Genomic DNA, 23679 nt, shown 5'->3' with positions numbered 1-23679 from the left:
TAAATCAACAACAAGCGGGCGTCATGCCCCGAACACACTGTCCTTTTTTAGTAAACAATGGAAAACACTTCTTTAAAATCAGGCTGGACTAAAGTTAGATTTCGACTCAACCAAAAGACCATACACTCTGCCCTGACTTCACCGGCGAAGGATCCTGAGTTGTCGACCTTGGTCAAGGAAGTTCAGCGACAGGTAAGATATATCTGTTTGTAATGCACCAGCCAATAGTTATCACGGCCCCCAGGTCCGGGGGTATACCGGGGATAGCCGGGGAAATGGGCCGTGTTTTTACCTTTCAGGTGGCCCCGTAGTGCCGGGTGACTGCGGTGGTTTTGTCGTCGCTTTAGATATAGCGGGGAATGGGCTTTACCAAGGGTCCCTTAGGTGCAGGGGCATTTGGCGGGGATTTTACCATCTGTTCGTCCTCGCAGGGCGGGGATTTTAGCCGGGTCAGGCTCGATCGAAAGTCAAAGTCTCCGCTTTACCCCGGACCTGGGGGCCGTGATTACAATTGACTGGTGCATAAAGAAACCCATTTATTTTTCCGTCCTTCAATTTAATCTGTATTTGTTTTACAAGTAATAACAACATACTATAATTCACTCTAGTTTAGCACGATATTACTCGCTCGGGAATCGAACCAGGGTCGCCTAGGTGAGACGCGAGTGGGCTCCCTTTTTTCTTAGGCCTTAAAGTAATATGTTTGTCTCTGATTTCATTTCAAAAACAAAAAGGTAGGTAGGTCGGGATTTTTTTGGCAAACATTTTTTTCTAGATATTGTTTCTGTTATTAAAAAATTAAAGATGTGATCCTTTGGAGCATTGGCATACTCAGTATAAGCACCGCTTTTTTTGATGGTTTTCAAGGGTCATTCTCTATGACAAGGACTACCTGCGCGCGCATCCCGGATATAAACCTCGTCCATTTAACAGATCGCATTATTTCTATCATTTTTAATTTTGTTTATGTTTTGCACAGGTCATTCTCTATGGCGAAGACTTCTTGCGCGCGCAGCCCGGATATAAACTTCATCCATTCTTTAGATCTCATTATTTCTATTCTTTTTATATTTTTTTTATTTTTTGCACAGGCCTTTCTCTTGGCGAAGACTTCTTGCGCGCGCAGCCCGAATATAAACGTCGTTCATTTTACAAATAACTTTTACAAATAACATTATTTCTATCATTTTGGTTTTCTTTTTATGTTTTCCACAGGTCATTCTCTATGGCGAAGACTACTTGCGCGCGCAGCCGGGATATAAAAGTCGGAAGACGGAAATCGAGGAACTCATAGGTAAACATTTCCTTGTTCCATGTTCTTTAAATTATGCGATTGTTTAGTTTATGCTAATTAATTTTTAGCTCGTTGTTGAAGACAACTGAAACACTATGGTGAATAACTGGATCTCGTGTGAAGCCCGCGACGGCGAGAGTCTGCCGGTCCGCAAAGATGACAAGTGCTATGGCTGCGCCACCCCGGCCGCCCAAGAGCGGGCCAGTTGTATCGTTGCCTTCCGGAGACAGCAGTGAATATACTATCGTGTTGCGAAAAGTCTGGGCGGGAGCGGCGGCGGAGATTCGGCCACTCACAGCTTCGGGCGGTATCGGCCGGGCTGCTCGTAGAATGGCGGCCCAAAGTGCGGGGAAAATTTCAAAGTTCGTTTTCCGATAGGATAACTGTATTGGTGTCCCTTTGAGAGGCCATAAGAAAGAAGCCCGTAGGCTCACACCTATATCGCTTAATCGTTATCACTCTGGTGGGGATCAAACTCACAAACTCCTGGGTGAACGGAGGAGATCTTTACTATTAAACCGCTCTTACTCCGGCGGGGATCAAAGTCTTAACCCCTTCAGTTCGAGGCGGACACCAATACCACTAGATCAGCCCGGCCCTGATTGGGAGTTTGTTGGGGGCGTAAACCAGCAACCCTTTTGGTGAGAGGCAGACACCAATACCACTAGACCAGCCCCAACCTTGAGATGATTTAACCTGCAACCTCTTGAGTGAGAGGCGGACGCTAATTCCACTAGAACACCCTGCCCCCCCCCCCCCTCGAACACTCTACCCCTGGTTGGGATTAAACCCGCGACCTCTAGGGTGAGAGGCGGCACATATACCACTCAAACAGCCTAAACGTGGTGGGAATTAAACAAGCAACATCTTTTATGAAAGACGGGCATCTATACCACTAAGCCAATTTCACACTTTACGATTCGGCTGTTTTACGTCAGTCGGGAAGCTAACCATCATTCGACGATAATAATCTATGCAGAGATAATGTAACAGCAGATCGCAAAAACAGACATATCTTATAACAATAAAAGAGTGAAAATTTATCATTCAGCAGTGACTATTCTTTCTTTCTTTAACATTACAAAAAATGCGCCGCTTACGAGAAAATGCTTCGAAATAAAAGTTATTTCCTAACGATTAAGTTTGTCTGATATTTTCTAATTTCCATAGAGTCTTATAGAACACGCCTATTTATAGAATGAAACTTTACTTTGAAGCGTACTCAAAAAAGCAAGGTGGACAAAGCCAGACTGAAAACGGAAGTGACATCATTGCCGAGCGGAAGTTCAATCGACTTGTGCGCAAGATCTATAATTATGGGACGAAACTGTTGGTGTACGAGGAAAAACGACAAAAACTGTAAGTTTGATAGAGATATAGAGATAAGAAAAGTAATCATTTAGCATAGAGTAATAGTACATCGTAAAATGTGTGCAAAAAGCGGTTGAGTTATAGCCCACTAACCCCATCCTACCAGGCCGAAGTGCCACTATCCTAACACCACCAGAACCCAAGGCCACTAACCTCACACCGCCAGAACTAAAGGCAACTAACCTCACACCTCCAGACCTCAAGCCCACTTACCTCACACCGCCATAACTCAAGGCCACTAACCTCACACTGCCATAACTCAAGGCCACTAACCTCACACAACCAGAACTCAACCCCACTAACCTCACACCACCAGAACTCAATGCCACTTACCTCACACCGCCAGAACTCAAGGCCACTAGCCTCACACCACCAGAACTCAAACCCACAAACCTCACACCGCCAGAACTCAAGTCCACTAACCTCACACCACCAGAACTCAAGGCCTAATCTCACATTACCCGAACTTAAGGCCACTAACCACACACCGCCAGTACTCAAGGCCACTAACCTCACACCGCCAGAACTCAAGCCCACTAACCTCACACAGCCAGAACTCAAGGCCACTAACCTCACACTGCCAGAACTCCAGGCCACTCAGGCCACTTACCTCACACCGCCAGTCTCAAGCCCACTAACCTCACACCGCCATAACTCAAGGTCTCTAACCTCACAACGCCAGAACTCAAGCCCATTAACCCACACCGCTATAACTCAAGCCCACTAACCTCACACCGCCAGAACTCAAGCCCACTAACCTCACACAACCAGAACTCAAGGCCACTAACCTCACACCTCCAGAACTCAATGCCACTAACCTCACACCGCCATAACTCAAGGCCACCTACCTCACACCGCCAGAACTCAAGGCCACTAACCTCACACCGCCAGAACTCAAGCCCACAAACCTCACACAACCAGAACTCAAGACCACTAACCTCACACCACCACAACTCAAGCCCACTAACCTCACACCACTAACCTCACAACGCCAGAACTCAAGTCCACTAACCTCACACCGCCAGAACTCAAGCCCACTAACCTCACACCGCCAGAACTCAAGCCCACTAACCTCACACCGCCAGAACTCAAGGGCACTTACCTCACACCGCCAGAACTCAAACCCACTAACCTCACACCACATCAACTCAAGGCCACTTACCTCACACCGCCAGAACTCAAACCCACTAACCTTACACCACCACAACTCAAGGCCACTAACCTCACACCGCCAGAACTCAATGCCACTAACCACACACCACCACAACTCGAGGCCACTTACCTCACACCGCCAGAACTCAAGGCCACAAACCTCACTCCACCGGAAGTCAAACCCACTAACCTCATACCATCAGAACTCAAACCCACTAACCTCACACAACCAGAAAACAAGCCCACTAACCTCACACCACCAGAACTCATGACCACTAACCTCACACTACCAGTACTCAAACCCACTAACCTCACACCACCAGATCTTATGACCATTTACCTCACATTGCCAGTACTCAAACCCACTAACCTCACACTGCCACAACTCAAACCCACTAACCTCAAACCTCCACAACTCAAACCCACTTAGCTCAAACCACCAGGACTGAAGACCACTTACCTCACACCACCAGAACTCAAGCCCACTTACCTCAAACCACCAGAACTCAAGCCCACTAACCTCACACCACCAGAACTCAAGCCCACTTACCTCACACCACCAGAACTCATGCCCACTTACCTCACACCACCAGAACTCAAGCCCACTAACCTCAAACCACCAAACTCAAGCCCACTTACCTCACACCACCAGAACTCAAGCCCACTTACCTCACACCACCAGAACTCAAGCCCACTTACCTCAAACCACCAGAACTCAACCCCTCTAACCTCACACCGCCACAAATCAAACCCACTTACCTCACACTGCCAGAACTCAAACCCACTTACCTCACACCACCAGAACTCAAACCCACTTACCTCACACTGCCACAACTCAAACCCACTTACCTCAGACTGCCACAACTCAATCCCACTAACCTCACACTGCCAAAACTCAATCCCACTTACCTCACACCACCAGAACTCAAACCCACTAACCATACACTGCCACAACTCAAACCTACTTACCTCACACTGCCACAACTCAATCCCACTAACCTCACACTGCCAATACTCAATCCCACTTACCTCACACCACCAGAACTCAAACCCACTTACCTCACACTGCCACAACTCAAACCCACTTACCTCACACCACATGAACTCAAACCCACTTACCTCACACTGCCACAACTCAAACCCACTTACCTCACACTGCCACAACTCAATTCCACTAACCTCACACTGCCAAAACTCAATCCCACTTACCTCACACCACCACAACTCAATCCCACTAACCTCACACTGCCACAACTCAATCCCACTTACCTCACACCACCACAACTCAAACCCACTTACCTCACACCACCAGAACTCAAACCTACTTACCTCACACTGCCACAACTCAATACCACTAACCTCACACTGCCACAACTCAATCCCACTTACCTCAAACCACCAGAACACAAACCCACTTACCTCACACCACCAGAACTCAAACCCACTTACCTCACACTGCCACAACTCAAACCCACTTACCTCAGACTGCCACAACTCAATCCCACTAACCCCACACTGCCAAAACTCAATCCCACTTACCTCACACCACCAGAACTCAAACCCACCAACCTTACACTGCCACAACTCAAACCTACTTACCTCACACTGCCAATACTCAATCCCACTTACCTAACACCACCAGAACTCAAGCCCACTTACCTCACACTGCCACAACTCAAACCCACTTACCTCACACCACCAGAACTCAAACCCACTTATCTCACACTGCCACAACTCAAACCCACTTACCTCACACTGCCACAACTCAATTCCACTAACCTCACACTGCCAAAACTCAATCCCACTTACCTCACACCACCACAACTCAATCCCACTTACCTCTCACCACCACAACTCAATCCCACTTACCTCACACCACCAGGACTCAAGCCCATTAACCCACACCGCTATAACTCAAGCCCACTAACCTCACACCTCCAGAACTCAAGCCCACTAACCTCACACAACCAGAACTCAAGGCCACTAACCTCACACCGCCAGAACTCAATGCCACTAACCTCACACCGCCATAACTCAAGGCCACTTATTTCACACCGCCAGAACTCAAGGCCACTAACCTCACACCGCCAGAACTCAAGCCCACATACCTCACACAACCAGAACTCAAGCCCACTATCCTCACACCACCAGAACTCAAGCCCACTAACCTCACACCGCCAGAACTCAAGCCCACTAACCTCACACCGCCAGAACTCAAGCCCACTAACCTCACACCGCCAGAACACAAGCCCACTAACCTCACACCGCCAGAACTCAAGGGCACTTACCTCACACCGCCAGAACTCAAACCCACTAACCTCACACCACATCAACTCAAGGCCACTTACCTCACACCGCCAGAACTCAAACCCACTAACCTTACACCACCACAACTCAAGGCCACTAACCTCACACCGCCAAAACTCAATGCCACTAACCTCACACCACCAGAACTCAAACCCACTTACCTCACACCACCAGAACTCAAGCCCACTTACCTCACACCACCAGAACTCAAGCCCACTTACCTCACACTGCCACAACTCAAACCCACTTACCTCACACCACCAGAACTCAAGACGACTTACCTCACATTGCACAACTCAAACCCACTTACCTAACACCACCAGAACTCAAACCAACTTACCTCACACTGCCAGAACTCAAGCCCACTAACCTCACACTGCCACAACTCAATCCCACTTACCTCACACCACCAGAACTCAAACCCACTTACCTCACACCACCAGAACCCAAACCTACTTACCTCACACTGCCACAACTCAATACCACTAACCTCACACTGCCACAACTCAATCCCACTTACCTCACACCACCAGAACTCAAACCCACTTACCTCACACCACCAGAACTCAAACCCACTTACCTCACACCACCAGAACTCAAACCTACTTACCTCACACTGCCACAACTCAATACCACTAACCTCACACTGCCACAACTCAAACCCACTTACCTCAGACTGCCACAACTCAATCCCACTAACCTCACACTGCCAAAACTCAGTCCCACTTACCTCACACCACCAGAACTCAAACCCACTAACCTTACACTGCCACAACTCAAACCTACTTACCTCACACTGCCACAACTCAATCCCACTAACCTCACACTGCCAATACTCAATCCCACTTACCTCACACCACCAGAACTCAAACCCACTTACCTCACACTGCCACAACTCAAACCCACTTACCTCACACCACCAGAATTCAAACCCACTTACCTCACACTGCCACAACTCAAACCCACTTACCTCACACTGCCACAACTCAATTCCACTAACCTCACACTGCCAAAACTCAATCCCACTTACCTCACACCACCACAACTCAATCCCACTTACCTCTCGCCACCACAACTCAATCCCACTTATCTCACACCACCAGAACTCAAACCCACTAACCTCACACTGCCACAACTCAAGCCCACTAACCTCACACTGCCACAACTCAAGCCCACTTACCTCACACCACCAGAACTCAATGCCGCTATCCTCACAATGCCACAACTCAAACCCACTTACCTCACACCACCAGAACTCAAACCCACTAACCTCACACCGCCACAACTGAAACCCACTAACCTCACACCACCACAACTCAAACCCACTAACCTCACACCACCACAACTCAAACCCACTAACCTCACACCACCAAAACTCAATCCCACTTACCTCACACCACCACAACTCAATCCCACTTACCTCACACCACCACAACTCAATCCCACTAACCTCACACCACCAGAACTCAAACCCACTAACCTCACACCACCAGAACTCAAACCCACTAACCTCACACCGCCACAACTTAAACCCACTAACCTCACACTGTCACAACTCAAACCCACTAACCTCACAATGCCACAACTCAAACCCACTAACCTCACACTGCCACAACTCAAACCCACTTACCTCACACTGCCACAACTCAGTCCCACTAACCTCACACTGCCACAACTCAAGCCACTTACCTCACACCACCAGAACTCAAATCCACTAGCCTCACACCACCACAACTCAATCCCACTAACCTCACACTGCCACAACTCAAACCCACTTACCTCACACTGCCACAACTCAAACCCACTAACCTCACAATGCCACAACTCAAGCCCACTAACCTCACACTGCCACAACTCAAACCCACTAACCTCACACTGCCACAACTTAAACCCACTAACCTCACACTGCCACAACTTAAACCCACTAACCTCACACTGCCACAACTAAAACCCACTAACCTCACACTGCCACAACTCAAACCCACTAACCTCACACTGCCACAACTTAAACCCACTAACCTCACACTGCCACAACTCAAGCCCACTTACCTCACACTGCCAAAACTCAAACCCACTAACCTCACACCACCACAACTCAAACCCACTAACCTCACAATGCCACAACTCAAACCCACTAACCTCACACCACCACAACTCAAACCAACTAACCTCACACTGCCATAACTCAAACCCACTAACCTCACACCGCCACAACTCAAACCCACTTACCTCACACTGCCACAACTCAAACCCACTAACCTCACACCACCACAACTCAAACCCACTTACCTCACACCACCACAACTCAAACCCACTAACCTCACACCACCACAACTCAAACCCACTAACCTCACACCACCACAACTCAAACCCACTAACCTCACACTGCCACAACTTAAACCCACTAACCTCACACTGCCACAACTTAAACCCACTAACCTCACACTGCCACAACTTAAACCCACTAACCTCACACTGCCACAACTCAAGCCCACTTACCTCACACCACCACAACTCAAACCCACTAACCTCACAATGCCACAACTCAAACCCACTTACCTCACACCACCACAACTCAAACCCACTAACCTCACACCACCACAACTCAAACCCACTAACCTCACACCACCACAACTCAAACCCACTAACCTCACACCACCACAACTCAAACCCACTAACCTCACACCACCAAAACTCAATCCCACTTACCTCACACCACCACAACTCAATCCCACTTACCTCACACCACCACAACTCAATCCCACTAACCTCACACCACCAGAACTCAAACCCACTAACCTCACACCACCAGAACTCAAACCCACTAACCTCACACCGCCACAACTTAAACCCACTAACCTCACACTGCCACAACTCAAACCCACTAACCTCACAATGCCACAACTCAAACCCACTAACCTCACACTGCCACAACTCAAACCCACTTACCTCACACTGCCACAACTCAGTCCCACTAACCTCACACTGCCACAACTCAAGCCACTTACCTCACACCACCAGAACTCAAATCCACTAACCTCACACCACCACAACTCAATCCCACTAACCTCACACTGCCACAACTCAAACCCACTTACCTCACACTGCCACAACTCAAACCCACTAACCTCACAATGCCACAACTCAAGCCCACTAACCTCAAACTGCCACAACTCAAACCCACTAACCTCACAATGCCACAACTCAAGCCCACTAACCTCACACTGCCACAACTCAAACCCACCAACCTCACACTGCCACAACTTAAACCCACTAACCTCACACTGCCACAACTTAAACCCACTAACCTCACACTGCCACAACTAAAACCCACTAACCTCACACTGCCACAACTTAAACCCACTAACCTCACACTGCCACAACTTAAACCCACTAACCTCACACTGCCACAACTCAAGCCCACTTACCTCACACTGCCAAAACTCAAACCCACTAACCTCACTCCACCACAACTCAAACCCACTAACCGCACAATGCCACAACTCAAACCCACTAACCTCACACCACCACAACTCAAACCAACTAACCTCACACTGCCATAACTCAAACCCACTAACCTCACACCGCCACAACTCAAACCCACTTACCTCACACTGCCACAACTCAAACCCACTAACCTCACACCACCACAACTCAATCCCACTAACCTCACACCACCACAACTCAAACCCACTAACCTCACACCACCACAACTCAAACCCACTAACCTCACACCACCACAACTCAAACCCACTAACCTCACACTGCCACAACTTAAACCCACTAACCTCACACTGCCACAACTTAAACCCACTAACCTCACACTGCCACAACTTAAACCCACTAACCTCACACTGCCACAACTCAAGCCCACTTACCTCACACCACCACAACTCAAACCCACTAACCTCACACTGCCACAACTCAAACCCACTTACCTCACACCACCACAACTCAAACCCACTAACCTCACACCACCACAACTCAAACCCACTAACCTCACAACTTTGTTTTCTATTTTATTTATCTTAATTGGACGTGGGCTATAATAGAATCTTCAATTGCCGAAAAAGCTTAATTTCAATTTGTGATTCGGTATTTGTTTGTATTTTATTTCTACTCATATCACGCAAAACATAAAATATCATGATCAAAAAGCATTCAGAATTCACACAATAGTACATCGGATACCCAAAAAGAAGGACGCCATGGTCGTGATCCAATCTTTCTCTATGCTCAATTTCATAATGTCGGTTTTAATATTGTAATATTCTTTGCATTGATATTCTCATTGTTAATTGCGTTCTCATGCAATAAAATAGTATTAAATTAAATGACGCCAAGGGTTTACTTGTCGACGCGGAAGAATGCAACACGGTGAAAGCAATTTGCATTTTATTGGATCTTAACGCGTGTAAATCGGTCAATTCTGCGCATAATATATAGGAAAACAATGTACTAGTCTCTAACCTAAAGGAGCAGCTTTCCTGGATTCGGAACTCCTTGGACATATTTATCGAAAACAACCTCGGATGTATATGGACGGTTTACAATGTCAGAAATCGGTACACTTTAACTACGCTGCAAGTAGATGGCGTAGTATTTCAATTCAGCAGTTAAACTTAATAACTTTACTCTCGGGAATATTTGCAATGATACACATCACTGATAATTAATGTATTTCACTGGCAATCAATTTAATCTTAGAACTACAAATACATGCTACTACACTACATTAAGTTAATAATATAATTTAAAATTTTACGAACTACTTCTACTGATTTAGCGGCATTCATCCTTGGTTGTTTTCGATAAAAACGGCCGAGGTGCTCCGAATGCATTCTCTGTACTGGCCAGTTAACTTGTTTTCTCCAAGGAACAAGGAATTGCAGTTATAGAATGTTTAATTAGGCCGTTTGTTCAAATGAATTCTTATTTGCCTACTCCCTGATAGCGAAATGTTCGGCAAAACATAAATCCTTGTTCTAGAGTATGTTAACATGACCCATATCATGAACAATGTAAACATTTCAAATATGGACTATTTCTGCTTCAATGTTGACTTTTCCCGCTTTTATTATGCATCAGTCAATTGTAACCACGCCCCCCTCCCCCCATGTCTGTGGACTAGCGGGGACTTTGGCTTTAGGTCCAGCCTAGCCCGGGTAAAATCCCCGCCCTGCGGCGACGAACTGATGGTAAAATATTACCGCCAAATGCCCCCGCACCCCAGGGATTTTAGGTAAGGTCCATTCCCCACTTTATTTTTGCGCAAAGACAAAACCACCGTATTCACCCGGTAAGCCGGGGCCATCGGGAAAGTAAAAAAACGGCCCATTTTCCCGGCTATACCCGGTATACCCCCAGACCTGGGGACCGTGGTTACATTCACTTGTGCATTACACGCATTTTTTGTAAAGTCGTCACGTGTCCGGAGGTAAACAGCTTTGCAAATCCAGGAGCAAATTTCTCGAATAAGTTTAAGTCCCTTATAACAGGATTAAGCTAAGCTCACTTTTTATCTTTCAATATTTTGCGCAAAATTTTCTTCTTTAAAAGCTTTTATACTCAAGATAGGAATTGTCTTCATGATAATCACATTTAAGTTTAAGCCTTCTGTAAGTGACCTCTCCCCCCCCCCCCCCCAAAAAAAAAACAAAACAAAAAAAAACTGCATAGTACACAGCCTCTGTTTATTGATCTTAATCTACTTGCCTTGATAGTACTGCTGTGCAGTTTTAGAAATTTTATTATGGAAATGGACCTTAAATAGCTCTGAGTCAATAAACGAATACACAGGAAGTTGGCCCCTACTGTGACACCAGTGCAATTGGCAGAAGAAGCACAGCAGGGGATTATCATGCCAAACATTCCTTAAACTAGACCTTTAAGCTATTCCTTTGTTATTCAAAATCCAATTTGAGTATTATTTTGACTTATCGAGATAAGCTACTTAAACCTGTTCAACTTAAGCTTAAGAAGTTTCGAGAAATTAGGGGAAATTGTCAGAGGATTTGCGTTCGAATCCTAATGCTGTCGGGAATACGCCTTAATTTCTTTTATTACTTATGTCTTTAACTTCTGAATTATAAAATAATGTACTACAAAAAATAAAAACAATAGTATTTTATTTTATTTTTAAGTACTTTTAAAAGTCTTTAAACATACAGTCAAACCCCGTTGTTACCAGCAAAAATACCTCGAGCCTCGAAAAATTCGAGCCAAGCGGGATTTTTTACAATATAAAGAATTCGGTTTTTGCATCAAGTTCGAACCAACGAGAAATTCGAGCCAAGCGAGTTCGAACCAACAAAAAATCGAGCCAAGCGAGTTCGAGCCAGCGGGGTTCGACTGTATCTGTTTTCAATAGATTTGTATACAGGTTTCAAAACTGTATCTGGGCCTTTAAGCGGACTGCTAGGTACAAACTATTTGCATTTAACTGCATTTTATGCAATAGAGCGATAAGCTCTAACATTAAGCGATGGCATTATCGGGTTTCACATAAAAAGAAAATTAATCAACTTCGATTTCTTCAAGATGATGGGACTGTTCAATAGCCATATATCGGGACTCAATAAAAGAGACGCGTACTCCGTGTTTATGTTAATGGGTCTTAATTGATTTGGACTTTCCTAACGCAGATTTGTGTTAAGCTAATTGAGTGGTACGTTCTTATAACATCGATTTATATTAATTAGAACTACATGGATATATATATATATATATATATATTGACATTTATTTCATGGATATATATTATTTCTTCTTTCTTATGGCAGGGAGTTATTGTTTATGGATATATTAGTATCAATGTGAACGTCTTCTTCAGCTTTGCTAAAAATTGATTGTTGATTCTTTGTTAACTAACTTTACTGAGTGTTTACGCGCATGACTCGCGGAAATTTTGATTATGGTTCAATTAATTAGAAAGCCTTCGATTCAAGCTACCTCCGATATTTAAATTACATCATTAATTGATTAAATTTATTAAGCCTATTGAAAACAAAATCATTTCCAAATTGATGAAAAATCTCAAAGGAAATAAATCGGTCCTTCAAGATCACTGAATATAAATAAATAAAAATGCTTGATAATAGCACATTGCTAGGTACTAGGGGTGTTGACAGTTCGCCCACACACTGCGCAGATAACGTTTCTCGAGTGTATGATATGCCAACATTTGTGAAATATGTCATTGACAGAACTTATGTAGGAGTTATAATGTTTTGAATAGACAATGAAACAGGGATGGTTCAAGATCAGATCATCTTCGAAACCCACGCTTTATTTATATTATACCATTTGGGCCAAACGTCGCCTTCCATTTGTTCAAATGTATAAACTAAAAGTGTAATTCTATATTTAGATAAGCATATCTATCTTAAAGCTGCTCTCTCTCAGAGTGAACGTTTTGACAACTTTATTTTATTTTTTTGTCTTGGAACGAGCCTAATTTTGCGAAGATCAATGGAAACCAGGGATATAAGATTGTTGACAAAAAAAGATCGCAGCTTTTTATATTTAAGTTCACCAAATTATATCTTATGCATTTTTCTTTAACCGTTAGTTACTGCTTAAGCTATAAAACGAAAATATGAAAATCTACGATTTGATTTTATGTCAGCAATCTTAAATCATTGGTTTGCAGAAATTTATGCAAAAAATTGCCCTTTCCATGACAAAAAATAAATAACAGTTGTAAAAATGGTATATCTGTGAGAGAAATTCTTCTACTAGCAACAAAAGGCTCTGACTGGCCAAGACTCTTTCAATAGCTTAGCTCTGATTCGCTGAGCTGCGGCACGCGCTACCAATCGATCAAGCGCGTCGAGGCGCTTATCGCTTTTAGAATCAAGCGTCTACAATATCGGGACCCCATCTTTGGCGTAAAGGGACATATTATTGTTGTTGATTTTTATCGCTATTTCACAATATTGTTATTCTCAATTCTGACAAATATCTTGACATGAAAAACACTTGGATCTGACACCATCGACCACTTCACCTGTGCCCATCAACCAATTACATGGTATCACTATTTCGGTATCGCTGTAGGATCTAATTTTATAACTGTAAATCAGAATTAATTACACTGGCTTCAAAGATGGTCCCGACTTTTAAGAACGGTAAATTCTGTAATGGTCAGCTAATAGCGATAATCGCCATTCCGGTGCAATGAAAAATAGCATTGTGTAAAAATAAAACATTTTAAATGCAGATTTGATAATTTCATTTTAATTACCTTTTGCAAATGTTTGGACATGAAACTCGCTGGGCGACCAGATGTGTAAGAGTCCTTCAACTTTCCATAAAAATGAGCATTTGAACGATAAATTGAATACTACATTTAATTATAATAATAATAATAATAATAATAATAATAATAATAATAATAATAATATAATAATAATAATAATAATAATAATAATAATAATAATAATAATAATAATAATAATTATAATATTATTATTATTATTAATAATGATGATGAATATAATAATAATAATAATAAGAAGAATCATCATCATAATGATGATTATTATTATTGTTATTGTTACTACTACTACTACTACTACTACTACTACTACTTCTACTACTACTACTACTACTACTTCTACTACTACTACTACTACTACTACTACTACTACTACTACTACTACTACTACTACTACTACTACTACTACTACTACTACTACTACTACTACTACTACTACTACTACTACTACTACTACATTACTACTACTTCTACTACTCCTACTCCTGCTCCTGCTGCTGCTGCTGTTGCTGCTGCTGCTACTACTTTTACTATTATTATTACTACTACTACTACTACTACTACTACTACTACTACTACTACTACTACTACTACTACTACTACTACTACTACTACTACCACTACTACCACTACTACCACTACTACCATTATTACTTCTACTACAACTACAACTACAACTACTACTACTACTACTGCTACTACTAGTATTGATTGATTTGCTTGCTTGCTTGCTGGCTTGATTGATTGATTAATTGATTGATTGATTGATTAATTGATTGATTGATTGATTGATTGATTGATTGATTGATTGATTGATTGATTGATTGATTGATTGATTGATTGATTGATTGATTGATTGATTGATTGATTGATTGAGTGAGTGAGTGAGTGAGTGAGTGAGTGAGTGAGTGAGTGATTGATTGATTGATTGACTACTAATAATCATAATGATAATGATAACGTTAAAATTGTAAACCATGATGTTAATTTAGTGGGTGATTTCTTGTGGACCAATTTGAGAAGGAGTTCATTCAAATCAGTGTCACAGCATGTTCCACGGTCAATGACGTCATAAAAACAATTTTTTCACTGCCAGTTTATTGCTCGTTTGGGAACGCATTGAGATACTACATTCGAAGCACCTCGGCCATTTACAATCGCGGGCAAAGTACACCAATTCGGAAGTGCCTACTCATTGTTACATCCCTTCTTTCTTGTGGCGGATCCTTGGTGTTGAGGTAACACACTTGACTATCAATCCAGGGGTCGCAGGTTCGATCCTCCGTCACATCACTAAACGAACTAATCGTCTTCCGGGAGGGACGTTAAATTGGGGTCCCGTGTGACAGTGCTATACACTGGTGCACGTTAAAGAACCTGGGTAGCTCTAACCAGGGTTACATTCTGTCTGTGCTCTATGCTCCAACAACCTAAAATGACTAACAATCTTAACGGAGCACTGCCGAATGGGCAAGGCCAATAATCTTACACACCCACCCTTATTTTTACGCTAAAGAACCAAGAGGTCTCTTCGCAAAGAGCTAGGGTATCGCACCCGGATCTCTTGTATCTCACTCTGTTTCTTCAAGTCTTCCAATGTCTGGATTTGACTGCGAATTGCTGTCACTTCTATCTCATGTCACTTATGGCATTTAAAACACAATTTAAGTCGTGATGGCGTCACGGCGGGGTCAAGCCATAATGCAGCCAATGGGCGCGGGCAGACCTTGATAAACTCAAATTAACAAACAAACCCTTATTTCTTTTACTTGACACATGACAGCGGATCAAAGCATGGTACCATCTGAAACTATTGGATACCTTCCATATTTATAGGTTTTAAAGTTAAATAAATTGTGCTTAAAGATGCGCTCTTTCTCTCCAAAAAGCAGTACCACAGTTAATAAGGTTGTTTATTTGCTCAAATGCTTATATACAATTTAAATTGTGACAAAACAACTTATTTGTACAGTTAAATCAATAAAGATGTGCCCCCAAAAACATTACTTGCCGGCCCGCTGGAGGTGGGGGGGGGGGGGGCACGGGCCCTATGTTCCCCCCCCCGGTAGAGCCGCCACTGTGTGCGCTTTAAAGATGCACTCTTACTCCCAAATAAGCAGTGCCGCAGTTATTACAATCGTTTAATTTACCGAAAAGGATGAATACATATGGAAAACCGTGGTTCATATGAAGGATACCGTGCTTAGTTTGAAAGAAAGGTGCAGAAAACACGTATTTTCATGTTTCTACCTTATGAGGCTACAGTTGATCACTGTTAAGCTTTGAGGACCCACCAGTCATTTCATATGTGTGCGTTTTCATCTATTAAATACACTGTTATATTTTATAGTTTATTTACGTCTCATCAATGTACATCAAATGTAATATTCATATTACTAATAATATACATATCCACGAGTACATTGCCACTCAGAAAAGAGTTATAGGAGACGTAATACAATTATATTTAATAAACTAAAATATTTTTATGTCACAAATGTTAACATAATAAAACTTATCACTAAACCTTAAAGCTGCACTCTCACAGATTGAACGTTTAGACAACTTTTTTTTATTTTTTGTTTTGGAACAAGACAATTTTTGCAAAAATCCATGGAAACCAGTCATATAAGACTGCTGACAAAAAAAACATTCGCAGATTTTTAGTTCAAAAAATGATGTTTTATGCATTTTTCTTAAACCGTTAGTAATGGTTTAAGCCATAAAACATTTTCGAACGGAAATATGAAAATCTACGATCTGATTTTTGTCAGCAATAAATTACCATCGGTTTGCTGATATTTACGCAAAAATTTGCACTTTCCAAGACAAAAAAATAAAAAGTTGTAAAAATGGTATATCTGTGAGAGGGCAGCTTTAAGAACAATTATTAACACTGTTTTTGTTACCTAAAAGTCTATAAAAGATGTATATGTGAATTGTTTTATATTCTCTGATTAATCCAAAGCAGTACTTAAAATGTTAGGCATACTCACATATTTTATATTTATTGATATTTAAAATATAATAGAGACAAACATATCACGTATCGTATTATTTCCATATTAAAAAGGTAGTACCTGTACAGTTAATTAAGGATTAAAACTCGACATGTTGCATTTTATTGGGGGTATGGTATGCAATGGGGCTGTTCAAAATGGGTGGAGTCCGAGCATTTTGAACTGCGCCATTGCATACCATACCCCAATAAAATGCAACATGTCGAATTTTAATACTTATATTTACATTTATTTAAATCTACATTTTTGCTTAAATAAATTGATTATTCAAGAGCATTTTCTCTTATTTCTTTCTCTCGTTGTTCTCAACGGTGGGTAAATTAGAACAGTTATCGTAACCTAATTTTATACAACAATGAATGCGCAGATAAAATAGTTCCTTATTTATATGTTTATTTTCTATCTTTTTAAGGTCAAGTATATTATAAATGTATAACAAGTAGAAAAAATACAAGTTATGAAAAATTAACAATTACAAGAAAACAACAAAAACATAGCCACCTACAAAGTTCTCATTATATCTCGCGATAATACGCGATACTAGCGTTTGTTAAGTCACGAGTTTTCAAATCGGAGAGATATTCCAGTCAATTTACTTGTTGAGCGTTATTTTGAAGTATCAGTTGGTGTATGAATCATGTTGGAATACGGTGTTGGACAAATCAGCAAGTGCATTGTCATTTCTTTGGAAGTTAACATTCAATTTGGATGAAACGACAGTGGCGGTGGATGGGGTAACGTAAACTTCCGCGGAAGAAAAGCCAGAGGACGCGAGAAGACTTAGTGTTGAACTGAGCTCTTTCTTCTGGACGTTGATGGGTGCACTACAATATGTTATTGTTTCATTTCCTCGATTTCATGTTTTGTCAGATGCTTTATTTTTACCAAATGTCAATTCCGAATACCGAAATAAAACATCATCATTGTCATTTAAAGCTGCACTCTCACAGATTGAACGTTTTGACAACTGTTTTATTTTTTTGTCTTGGAACGAGCAAGTTTTTGAGTAAATATTTGCAAACCAGTGATAAAAGACTGCTGGCAAAAGATCAGATCGCAGTTTTTCATATTTCCAGTCCAAAATTGATGTTTTATGCATTTTTCTTAACATAAACATTAAATCACTGGTTTTCTTTCACATCCTTCATCACTGGTTTGCAGATATTTACGCAGAAATTGGCCAATTCCAAGACAAAAAATAAAAAAGAGTTGGAAAAACGGTAAATCTGTGAGAGTGCAGCTTTAATATTTTTTCAACTGTTGCATCCATCATGAAATCATCTGCATTAAAATCAATTATCGTTGCTTATTTTGTTTTAACTGCTTTACTGCAGATTACAGTTTTACATGTTGCCAATAATTTTACTACGATTTTATTGAAAAAAATAGTTCCGTAGTAAATATACCCCGCCTATTAGTAGTATTGCGCCCAATGACAGGACATAAGTATCGAACAAACACACGCGATTTCGATGGGATTTCGATGGGAAATGCATTGCACTTTATACAGAAATAAGGGGAAATTGATAAACAACAACAATCGTTAAGGAATGAAGTGTTAATGTAAATATAAACAAAAAATAAGACAGCTAAGGATATAAGATCCATTAATGGCACACACATTTCTAATTTACCTAATATACCTATAAAATATTCCTAAGTTTTAACATATTTAGGCAGGACTTGGCAGTATATACAGTTCTCTCATTAGATAAGAGGAAGCAAAGCTTTTCAGTATCATTATATGAGTTAAACATTGTGTTAACAATACTAGCATTTTGAAGCAGTAACTGACGAATTTCAGTATATGTTGAAAAGTTAAGTAGCACATGCATTTCATCTTCTATATCAATATTACAAATTGGACAGATCCTATCATTAACATCTAGCCTTTCATATCTACCGGTCTCTAACCTTATTGGCGCAACGCCATTTCCGAACTTTGCAAGTGCTGATCTATGACTATATGGCATTAATATATTAACACAGTGTTCAGTTTCACAGTCAAGTTTAAATTTCTGATACAATCTTAATTTGTTTCTACCGTGACCAGTTTTAGCCATAATGCAATTTACTGATACAAGCCACTCATCTACACAAACATCCATTGTGGCATTTAACAGTGTTTATAATAGTATATTCTTGTTCAAAGGGTTAGTAAAATCTACATAATCTCCACAATGAAATTTACTCTTTATTCAAAATGCTTGTTTTACAGTTCCTATTGGCAGATGAAAGACAATATTCAGAAACCTTGAAATTTAGTCTTGAGCGATCCATTACTTATAGCCTACACCAAAAATGCAATACATTTTAAGTGGTTTAACAAACACGGGTTCCTAGCCCATATCCCCAGCAACAGCAGAGTTTGGTGTATGTTTCCTGTTCATAGAAAGAAACGCATAGCTCGGTTTTCGATGGCTTTGGTACATGAACATTTTCGAGTACCCCAAATGGCTGCCCCATACGTTATTACTGTTCAGACCATTGAGTCATTTAGTGTTTTTTTTATAAACATGATGAGGCATACCACCAAGGAGTTGGAACTTTGCAATCGATACTCCCAAGGCTCTGCTTGCTGCCTGTGATACAAACTTGGCAGTAACGTTAAAGTCCAGATGTTCATCAAGAACTAGACAAAGATACACATATCTTTCAACAATATCAAGTGACATAATTATTACCACATAAGAAATTTAATTCTGTTTTACACATATTATTATTTCTTAAGTGTACACTTTTGCTTTTCTTATCATTAACAACCATGCCATTTGTATTACACCAATCTGATAAAGCATTTAACATCTGTTGCAGATCATTTTTATTAGAGGCTAATAATACAATATCATCAGCATAAAGCAATATGGACAATTTTTCGCTGTTGCCAACGTCTATTCCTACGTCTAGGGCTTTTATTTTTATAGATTAATCATTGATAAAGCAATTAAATAAAATTGGGGACAAAATACACCCCTGTCTTTAACCTAGTTTTATGTTGAGTCATTCTGACAGCATGCCATTTACCTTGATGCAGCAAGTCACATTCTTATAAACTGCCTATATTGCGCGATACATTTTCCCATTAATACCTAGGGTTTCAGCTTACTAAATAATAAAGATCTATTAACATAGTCCTAAGCCTTACTAAAGTCTATAAATGCTGCAAAAGTTGATTTTTTTTTCTCATCCTGGACTCTACTACAGAACTAAGTGATGATAAATGATCAACTGTGCTTTGCTTCTTACGGAAGCCATTTTGTTCATCTACAATTTTACAACTATTATCCAACTGTTACAAGCTTGTTATATCAGTAATTTATATATTTCCATCAGTGCATTATTTAGTAAGTAGTTAAAGGTTCACAACTCAAAAATTATGTTTGCGAACTAAGAATACGAGTATCACTTTGAAGATGCACTATTACTCCCAAATAAGATTTAACACATTTAAAACAAGTGTTTTAATATACCAAAAGGATGAACAAATGGCAACAAAATGGTTCATATAAAAGATACTGAGTTTAATTTTAAAGAAATGTGCAGGAAACACGGTTTTGCTACTTATGAGACCATAGTAAATCGCTTTAAATCTTTTTGCATTCACCAATTATTTAATAGTTTTGCGTGTTCAGCTATTAAATACACAGTTATATAATAAATTGTTAATAGTTATTAATATTTTGCATTATTTAGTAAGTAGTTGAGGGTGTATCACTTAAAATTTATGTTTGTTTTACATGTGTATGTATTGATTTTGAATAAGAGTGTCACCTTAAAACATGCTGAATATGCTGGATCTACTTGATCACTGACTATTAATTGTTTACTTTTTCACCGGCATTGTTTGTCCAATTCTCATTTATCAGAGGTTTGATAATGATCAATCTGTGGTATGCATAGTATCATTACTCTGGTGAACGAGAATATAAGTATCTTCCATGGCCGAGAGCGTTAGATAGGTTCATCCAAACCCGAACGAGGTTTACCGAGCAAAACACCCTGCGCGGGAGGCTATGGTAGATGCTTTTTCTCCCACCTCAGTTAAACAAAATTAAGTAAAAATGTATTTTTTGCTGGAACTCTTTTGTGCATAGTGAGAAAAATGCGTAAGGATATGTGATAATTCGTGGTTGTCATGGATATGGGCGCAGTGATTCAGATTATGTTAATAGTTAAATCGGTCTTTAAATAGTTCTGAGTGAAGCATTATTTCGTAAAAGGTGCGTGAAAACTTTTTTATGGTGACATTTGAAGCGAGAAATAATTAATTAGCATTCTAAATCTTGCCCCAAGACAAGGTTTCTATGATGCTACAGACGACAGTCTTCAACAAGGGAGGTAACTACAATGTGATGACCATTAAAAAGGAGGTCCATACGGGTACTTGTTTTATCTTTACCCGTGGGCAAGATAAGAATTTCTAGCTTGGTTAATTTTTTGGATCTACTTATCTGAGGTGGGAGAAGGTGTTTGTCCTCGTACGCCGGATATAGTAAATGGTATGCGACCTTAAAGCTACACTCTTACAGACAGACCATTCTTACAACTTTTTTATTTTTTGTCTTGGAAAGTGCATTTTTTGCGTAAATATCTGCAAACCAATGGTATAAGATTGCTGACAAAAATCAGATTTTTGATTTTCATATTTCCGTTCGGAAATAAATGTTTTATGACTAACGGTTTAAGGAAAATGCATAAAACATCATTTTTTGAACTTAAATATAAAAATCTGCGTTATAATTTTTTGTCAGCAGGCTTATAAAACTGGTTTCCATGGACTTTCGCAAAAAATGGCTCGTTCCAAGACAAAAATTAAAAACAGTTTTCAAAACGTTCACTTTATGAGAGTGCAGCTTTAAATGATTCGTCAAAACTTTGTACATCTCAAGAGGATCTTTCTCCCCATATATGGTGTTGGGAATTGTGGAACACAGGGTTATCTTTCATGAAAATTGGTCAATTGACCATATATATATATATATGTATAGGAAATTTATATAGTGGTCTCTGTGTATACCACGTTATATATCGCGTCATAAATGCTTGTCGGAAGGCAATATTTTGCTTCGAAAGAAGACTTTAAAAACATAACGCAGACTTCAAGGCTCTGTGAGTGGCATTGACTTCCTTTGTTTCATTTAAAATGGTGAGGAAAAAGAAAACTCATCTTTGTTTTAAGTGTTCATTCGAAGCATTCTGCTGCATTCCGACTTGGCATCAATGACGTTATTTATCACGTGGTACACACACGCACTGTGTATAGACGATTTACAATGTCAGAATTCATTACATTTAACTACGCTGCAAGAAGATCACGTAGTAGTTTCGATTTATCAACTCAACCGAAGGACTTGACTCTTAGGAATCTTAATGACGTATGCTATCATTCATATGATCTTTTTTTGAAAATCACATAGAAGGAAACATCGCTTGAGCCGTTCAGTACTACAAGTGCTTTGATTTTATCATAGGCTTTTGTGTATGTTTTAGCTATCATTCGCCCTGGAAGCTGACTGGACCCTTCCCGTCGGTTTTCGAGGTAGGAAAGCTCGTCAACGGAAGAGTCGGAACCGGTAGATTACGGAAGCGCTTAACCGCTCTCGACATCGATGGCTGTGCCTTTGGCGTGGAGGTAGCCGCCATTATGAACTGTAGCTCAGAAACACCAACAGTAACAATTTGACACCATAAAGAGTGAAAATAAGATTATAATGTTATGCTTCGAGAATAATTCAGTGTTTATAAAATCAGTGAATAAACAACCTTTATGTTATTTAAAGGGACTAGCTCATGTTTTGGACCATTTTTCACGGTAATGTATTTGAAAATACTAAAATTATGATTATTTTAGTCTTTGATACCGAAATTGCGGACAGAAATACAATTAAAGTGTGAACAACACGCTTTAGTGCGGAGCGAACCCTCGCTGGATTTGAAAACTGACAACAAAACCGATCGCCCACAAGGACTCTTACATAAGCTGCGGGATAATTCAACATTGAAACTCTTTGTTGAAAATCGTGGACTTTAAAGACACTATTCATTACATATGAAAGTTTTTAATTGTTCGAACCGTCTTAACACTCCTAAAGAATTGCCACACTTTATTTCATCTTAATATCTAATAATAAAATGTATTGGTTGTGATCTCTTAAAATGCCGTGAAACGCACATGGGCATTTTTATTTTGTATCAGATGAATTCAGGTCGTTAATTAACAATACAGTGTATGAGGAGTAAACGGTTGATCCGACCGC

General features: G+C 40.6%; 1 long non-coding RNA gene across 1 annotated transcript; it reads left to right on the top strand.

The window, feature by feature from the left end:
• The first annotated feature begins 1211 nt into the window (after positions 1 to 1211).
• On the top strand, positions 1212 to 23084 carry LOC128224777 (uncharacterized). The gene is made up of 3 exons (XR_008259538.1): positions 1212 to 1294; positions 2512 to 2653; positions 22913 to 23084. It is a non-coding gene; the product is annotated as an uncharacterized LOC128224777 (long non-coding RNA).
• Positions 23085 to 23679: the final 595 nt, after the last annotated feature.

Source organism: Mya arenaria, chromosome 17 (assembly GCF_026914265.1).
Source record: "Mya arenaria isolate MELC-2E11 chromosome 17, ASM2691426v1".
Classification (NCBI taxonomy): domain Eukaryota; kingdom Metazoa; phylum Mollusca; class Bivalvia; order Myida; family Myidae; genus Mya; species Mya arenaria.
This window is presented reverse-complemented; position numbering and strand designations above follow the sequence as displayed.